This window comes from Lolium rigidum, chromosome 1, assembly GCF_022539505.1.
Source record: "Lolium rigidum isolate FL_2022 chromosome 1, APGP_CSIRO_Lrig_0.1, whole genome shotgun sequence".
Classification (NCBI taxonomy): domain Eukaryota; kingdom Viridiplantae; phylum Streptophyta; class Magnoliopsida; order Poales; family Poaceae; genus Lolium; species Lolium rigidum.
In genome coordinates, this window is record NC_061508.1 from 252,051,859 (window position 1) to 252,059,490 (window position 7,632).

Consider the following 7,632-nt stretch of genomic DNA (forward strand, 5'->3'; position numbering starts at 1 on the left):
GAAGGACGAAGAGGTTGATATCAACTACCTCCGCAAACTTGTCGCTTCAGCAATGCAGCAGCAAAGCAAGGCGGATACCTCGCGCAGGTTAGAATCCAATCCGGATAACTGTGTATCTACCGCGCAGAAGGACGCTCGCGCCGATCGACATCCCGATGATGAATCACACACCGGATCCTCGGAGCGCAGAAGAAAAACCAGGGAACACCCAAATCCAATCCCCATTCCGTCAAAGACGCCTTCGTCAGATCCAACAAAGGGAAAGGATGCAATGTACTCTGGACGAGACAAATATCGCAACCCCTCTCCTCCACCTAATGGTTACCCGCGACCCCCTCGCCGCCGTAGTCCAGCCAGAAACACCAGGCCCCCAGGGCATGGTGGGATTATTATCCGCGACAACGTGCTGCCAAGAAACGAAACGGGGAGCGCTCGCCGGAACCTCGCCGGAACCAGAACAACGATCGTGAGCCCGAGCCCAGGAGGAGTCGGAATGAAGAGCACGTCCCAGAGCCTCCCCGGAGCCGCGACCCGGAACCTCGCCGGAGCCGGAACGACCAGGGCAGCTAGCGCCATGGCGAAGGCAGCCACAGAAGCCGGAGCCAGCACCGGGAAGGCCGAGGAGAATCGGACGGCGGAAGCAAGAAATCGGACCGACCACCTCGCAGGTCTCCCTCACCACCACCTAGCGGTGGCGGCGGAGGTGGAGGCGGAGGCGACGGCCGGAGATCTCGCTCTCGCTCACAATCTCCTCACCACGGCCCGCGCGATGCGCGGGAACGCCTTAACGAATACAGAACCGACTACATTGGTCCGAAGTGCTTTGGCAGGATGATTCGAGAGGAACCAAAGCCAAGGATGAACCTCAAGCTACCCGGAAACCTGAAGCATTATGATGGCACCGAAAGGCCGGATACCTGGATTGAGGATTACTATAATGCAGTAACCTTTGCCGGAGGAACCCCTAACATCGCGTGCCGCATGCTCCAGTTGTACCTTGTAGGTCCAGCCCGGATCCGGCTCAGTGACCTCGAGAAGAACTCCATCTTTTGCTGGTTCGACCTGAAGACCGCTTTCGAGAAACACTTCAGAGGCACCTACAAAAGACCTGCCACGGCAAGCGACCTGCAAGCCTGCATCCAGAAGAAGGGGGAAACCTCAAGACACTACCTCACACGATGGTTGGCATGCAGGAACGAGTGCGAAAACGTCGACCACACCACCGCCATGTACGCCTTCATTGGTAGACTGCAGAGGGGAGGATTGCTGAGGCATACGCTCACTCGTTTGGCTAACTCAAACAAGCTGACTTTGGATGAAATGATCTCCATTGCCAGTGATCATACTGCCGCCGATGATGACGCAGGCGGTGATCTCGTAGCTACAGCAGCAGCCATAAGCGCAAGGACCCTGATGACCAGAAGAGTGGCGGATCCGAGATGGTCGCCATGGCGTTTCAACGCGGAGGTTCAGAAGGCGGAAGAGGACGTGGCCGTGGTGGCGGAGCCGGCAGGGGTCAGCAGCATGGCACTGAGGTCACAGCTGGCGGATCCCGCGCCCCGCAAACCTATGAGGAGTACAGAGACATGCCTTGCCTAGCCCACTTGGATCCGGTTACAGGGAAGTCCACTCACACCAATCGCAACTGCAAGTGGGTCAATGATTTAAAGAACGACCCGGAGGCAGGATACAAGCGAGCCCGGAAGCACCGCCCATGCGGCAAGGGAGGCAAGGGCAAGAACAAGGACAAAGAGGAAGATAGTTCCGAGGTGATGGATGAGGATGATAACTCGCCGGATCCCAAGGTAGGATCCGTAGGTAAATCCAACCCATTCGAGAAAAAGAGCGTGGGGGCTTACCACACTTTCCTCGGAACCCCAACAGTCCGCGCTGCCAAGTCAGCTACTCGGATCCTGAATGCCACAGTTCCGGCTGTGCTGCAGTATGTCAGGTGGTCGGAAGTCCCGTGCACATTTGATAGGGAGGATCACCCTGCCATTGTGCCAAAAGAATGCTACGCCTTGGTTGTAAGTCCCCGCATAGACGGGTATGACTTCTCCAAGTGCCTCATGGATGGTGGAGCCAGCTTGAACATCATGTACCTGGAGACTCTAGAGCGGATGAACCTCACCAAGGAACAGCTCAAACACAGCAACACTGAGTTTCATGGCGTGGTTCCGGGTAAGAAGGCGAATTCCCTCGGCAGCATCACACTTCCCGTGGCTTTTGACGATGTTCACAATTTCCGCGAAGAGAAGATCACGTTTGAAGTTGTGCCCTTCAAGAGCTCCTACCACGTCATCTTCGGCAGGCCCACCTACCACAAGTTCCACGCAAGAGCATGCTACATCTACAACAAGCTCAAGATTCCGGGTCCTAAAGGTATGATTACCGTATCCGGAGACTACAAAAAGGCTCATGAGTGCGAGTTAGGCGAAGCCGCCTTCGCAGAGTCTGTGATATCTGGAGAGGAGCTGCAAGGCTACAGAGCCGCGGTGGATCCGGCCGAGATGCGAGACCACCAAGAAGCGGATCTCCGAACAGAAGACCTCCTTCAAGGCCGCGATAGAAACCAAGAAGCACGACCTCATCAAAGGCGACCCTTCCAAGAAGGTTTCAGTCGGAGCCAACATGGACCCCAAATAGGAAGACGCGCTCGTCGAGTTCCTCCGCGCTAACATGGATATCTTCGCATGGCAACCTTCTGACATGTCCGGAGTACCTAGGGAACTCGCCGAGCACTACCTCAACATAAATCCGGGGGCTAAACCAGTGAAGCAAGCTATGCGACGCTTTGGAGATAAGAAGCGCCATGCCATAGGAATGGAACTAGCTAAGTTACTAGAGGCAGGTTTTGTAATAGAAGTTATCCACACCGATTGGGTCGCAAATCCCGTCCTTGTACCCAAAAAGAACACTAAAATACTAAGAATGTGCATCGATTACTCCGGCTTGAACAAGCATTGCCCGAAGGATCCGTTCCCCTTGCCGCGCATTGACCAAGTCATTGATTCGACGGCGGGGGCAGAGCTTCTGTGTTTTCTTGATGCGTATTCCGGGTATCATCAGATCCGGATGAAGGAGTCCGACCAAAAGGCGACTTCATTCATTACCCCGTTTGGTACTTACTGCTATGTTACTATGCCTTTTGGCTTGAAAAACGCAGGTGCCACCTACCAACGTACGATGCAGCGGTGCTTGAAGGACCAAATCGGCCGGAACGTGCACACTTACGTCGACGACATCGCGGTCATGACCCGGAAAGGATCCGACTTGATCGGTGACCTCACGAAACCTTCGACAACCTCCGCGGGTACAAGATGATGTTGAATCCGCTGAAGTGCGTCTTTGGCGTGCCGGCCGGAAAACTCCTTGGCTTCATAGTCTCTCACGGAGGCATTGAGGTTAACCCGGAAAAAATCAAGGCAATCCTGTGTATCAAACGGCCAACTTGTCTTAAAGATGTGCAACGACTAACTGGTTGCGTCGCAGCAATCAGTAGGTTTGTTAGCCGTCTTGGCGAGAAGGCGCTGCCTTTGTACAAGCTGCTGAAGAAAACAGACAAATTCGTCTGGGACGACGCAGCTCTTCGAGGGTTGAAGGAAATACTCACCTCTCCACCTATCTTGGCAGCCCCAGCAGAGTCAGAGCTGATGCTCCTTTATCTGGCAGCTACTAACAAAGTCATCAGCCTCGTCATCGTGGTGGAGCGAAAGGAAGAAGTTCATGAATATGACGTCCAAAGACCTGTCTATTACATTAACGAGGTACTGACGGAGTCAAAGCAAAGATACCCTCACTTTCAGAAGCTAGCTTATGGAGTGTTCCTAGGCAGCCGGAAGCTGAGACATTACTTCCAAGAGCACCCAGTAACAGTTGTGAGCAAGGCTCCGCTGTCAACAATTCTCAACAACGCTGACGCAACAGGGCGTACGGCTAAATGGGGCATCGAACTATCCGCCTTCGACATCGCTTACAAGCCTAGGACTGCGGTTAAATCCCAAGTCTTGGCAGATTTCGTCGCAGATTGGACGAAGCTCCGGATGCAAGTCCGGAGCCGGAACCGAAAACATGGGTCATGCACTTCGATGGATCCAAGCAGCATCAAGGCTCGGGAGCCGGAGTCACCCTGAAGTCCCCTACCGGAGAAGAACTGCAGTATGTTCTGCAGATCCACTTCGAAGCTACAAACAACATGGCGGAATACGAGGCTCTACTACACGGTCTGCGCATCGCTAAGGAAATCGGGATCAAGCACATCATATGCTGTGGAGATTCCGACCTGGTGGCACAACAAGTAGCCGGAACCTGGAACGCCAGAAACTCCGTCATGGCGGCCTACAGAGACGAAGTTGACGAGATCGCCAAGTGCTTCCTCGGATACGAAGTCAAGTACGTCAGGACAGACGATAACACAGCGGCTGATATGCTATCCAAGCTCGGATCCGGCAGGAAGCAAATTCCGCCTGGTATTTTCGTGGAGCACCTACGGATACCCTCAGTTAAGGGTGCTAACCCGGAAAACCCAGAGGTGGTAGTATCTCCGGCAAAGGAAGTGATGGTTATCATTCCGGCTTGGACCCAGCCTTTCCTGGACTACCTCATCGATCAGAAGTTGCCAGAGGACGAGGTCCTTGCGCGACAGATCGTCAGACGAGCAAGATCCTACACAATTGTTGATGGACAGCTCTACAAACGAAGTGCAACAGGGGTATTTCTCAAATGCGTCTCCAATCAAGATGGCATTGAAATCCTCAGAGAGATCCATGCAGGGGACTGCGGGCATCATGCCGCCTCCAGGTCACTCGTTGCAAAAGCTTTTCGGCTAGGTTTTTACTGGCTCACAGCTAAAGAAGATGCTGACAAAATAGTCAAGACCTGCCGAGGTTGTCGATACTACGCTACTCAACCAAACGCTCCAGCCCAAGAGCTGAAGACCATACCTATCACCTGGCCATTTGCGGTCTGGGGGCTCGATATGGTTGGTAAGTTAAAAAGATCATCTCCTGGCGGTTTTGAATACCTTCTGGTCACTGTTGACAAATTCAGCAAGTGGATCGAGGCAAAGCCAGTGAGGAAAGCCGATGGTGCTACGGCACTAAAATTTGTCTGCAGCCTCGTGATGCGATTCGGCATCCCACACAGCATAATCACAGACAATGGCACAAACTTCGCACAGGGAGAATTGAAGGATTACTGTGAGACAGTAGGGATTCGACTGGACCTTGCATCTGTGGCTCATCCACAATCAAATGGTCAGGTTGAAAGGGCTAACGGCCTAATATTATCAGGAATTAAACCGCGCCTTGAAGAACCGCTGCGATGAGCAGCTGGAGCTTGGGCTGACGAGTTGGAAGCTGTTTTGTGGAGTTTGCGAACTACCCCTAACAGATCAACAGGGTTTACCCCATTTTTCCTGGTATACGGATCCGAAGCCGTGCTTCCCTCCGACATCATCCACGATTCACCGCGAGTTTCCGCCTACAATGAAGAAACAGTCGACGAGGCCAGACAGCTATCTGTGGACCTGATCGAGGAAGCTCGGAACTTAGCTGACCAGCGCTCCGCCATCTACCAGCAGAAGCTCCGACGCTATCACAGTCGTCGAGTTCGGAATCGCTCCTTCATGGCAGGAGACCTGGTCCTCCGCCTTCGACAGGTGAAAGACCATAAGCTGCAATCTCCGTGGGAAGGACCCTTCGTCGTTAGCAAAGTGCTTCATAACGGGTCGTACTACCTTGTTGATTTCCGTGAGCTGAAGGATAGACCTGCTAATTGGCACCGGAAACGGAAGCGTGAGGATCCGGATGACATCTACGACGAGACAGATCGCCCTTGGAACATCGCACAGCTACGTCCTTTCTACACTTAGCATTTTTCTTCCGAGTTACAAACTCTGTAATAGTTATACATGATCAATGAAATAAAGCTTATGGTTCACTCTTTGAGTCTTTTACCTCCTTTACTTGTTCATTTTAGATCATGTATGTTTTTTCCGACTAAAACCGCAGAGCTGGATGTTTCCGCCTAGGCGTGTATGAAAGTTGTGATTTTCAAAATCGTCCCTTAGGACGTAAGCCTAAGTTTTCTGGTGGAAAATTTTTCGTTGCGAACTCGTGGATTCCTGGTAGTGACTTCCGGCACCTAGGCTGGGGGCTTGTTTCCGCGGTTATGGACGGACGCCATTGGGCTTCGTCACCGCAGGCGAGCGTTTCCGGCCAAAGGTTTTCCGGCTCGTGGAAGGTCAAACGAGTAAGCCGGAAAATTAACAAACCAGCACTTGCTTTTAACAAACGAAACATGCAAATAATTCTAACGGATAGCAGGATAAGTTTTCCGCCCACGCATAATTGTTTCGTCCCTAGATACTTAAGAATTAAAGTTATATTACAAACCCTCGCTGGGGCCAAAATGATGCATTGTTTTTCCGCAGGACTAAGTTTTTACTTCTCCTTGACCGGAGAAGTTTCCATGTTGGCATCAGCTCCCCCTGCGTCAGTCGGAGTTTCCTTCGCTGCGTCTTTGGCAGGAGAAGAGACATCTTCATCTTCTTCCGCTCCAGCTGCAGTCGGAGAAGCAGCGCCACCTTGGTTCTTTGAGCTTGTCCATGTGTACTGGCTTCCGGATTGGGCGGGCCTGTTTTCCGCTTCGCGATCCTCCAAATGCTCAGCTTCGAGAGGTTCGTCAGCAGGAAGAACGACCTTCTCATAAAATTCATCATGGCGGATCCTCCGAGCAATGCGTGTATCATAGCCGCTAACCGCGTCAAGCAGCGCATTGACATTACATTCCGGAGGAACGCCAGAAGTCACCAGGTCCAGGTTTAAACTCGGATTATGCGCTAAGCACATAGCCAAGGACATGGCAGCTGCACCCCGTGCTGAAGAGGATTGCAAGTCCACAACCAGCTCCGGAAGCAAATCCATCCTCTTGATGAGCTTGCGCACATCGCAGACTCGGCTCTTCTTAATGTTAAGGTTGTGACAGATTTTCCTGGAGGCGGAGATGAGATCCTTGCAGTCTTCTCCGGCCAGTTGAAGCAGGTCATCGCGCGGGAACTGACTCCGACGTTCCTCGTCATATCCGAGTGGATCTGGAAAATGCAAATTTGGTTAAATACAACAAGTTGCACACATACTGTCGTACAAGTTTCGAGGACGTACCCATGACGTCGGAGTTGAGCAGGTCCCAGCAGCTCTCTGCTGTTTCCATATATTTGCGAAGACCTCCAATTTCTTTTTGCTGCTTCTGGATGATGTCGCTGTCAGTTTGTCTTTTCAGCTCAAACTCACCAGTTTTCCGAATAAGCTCCGAGTTCTTCTCAGAAATTTTCTGTTCTGCCACTGCGAGTTTTGCTTCGAGATTCTTGTGTGCAGCACGTAGAGTCTCCAACTCGGAGGAAGCTGCAGCGAGAGAAGAGGAGGCACCTGCTCATAGTTTTATAAAGCGTCAAAGACGGAAAGTGCGGGACATAACCAACAATCGTCAGATGATCGGTGATGGGGATATGCCCATAGGGGGTGGGTCGCCAGTCCCACTCGCCGTGAAGACGGAGGCCCAGGCGGACCGCCAGTCGCCCAAGCGACTGGGCCCTAAGGCGACTGGGCCGTGATCCCAAGGAGGAGATCCGCG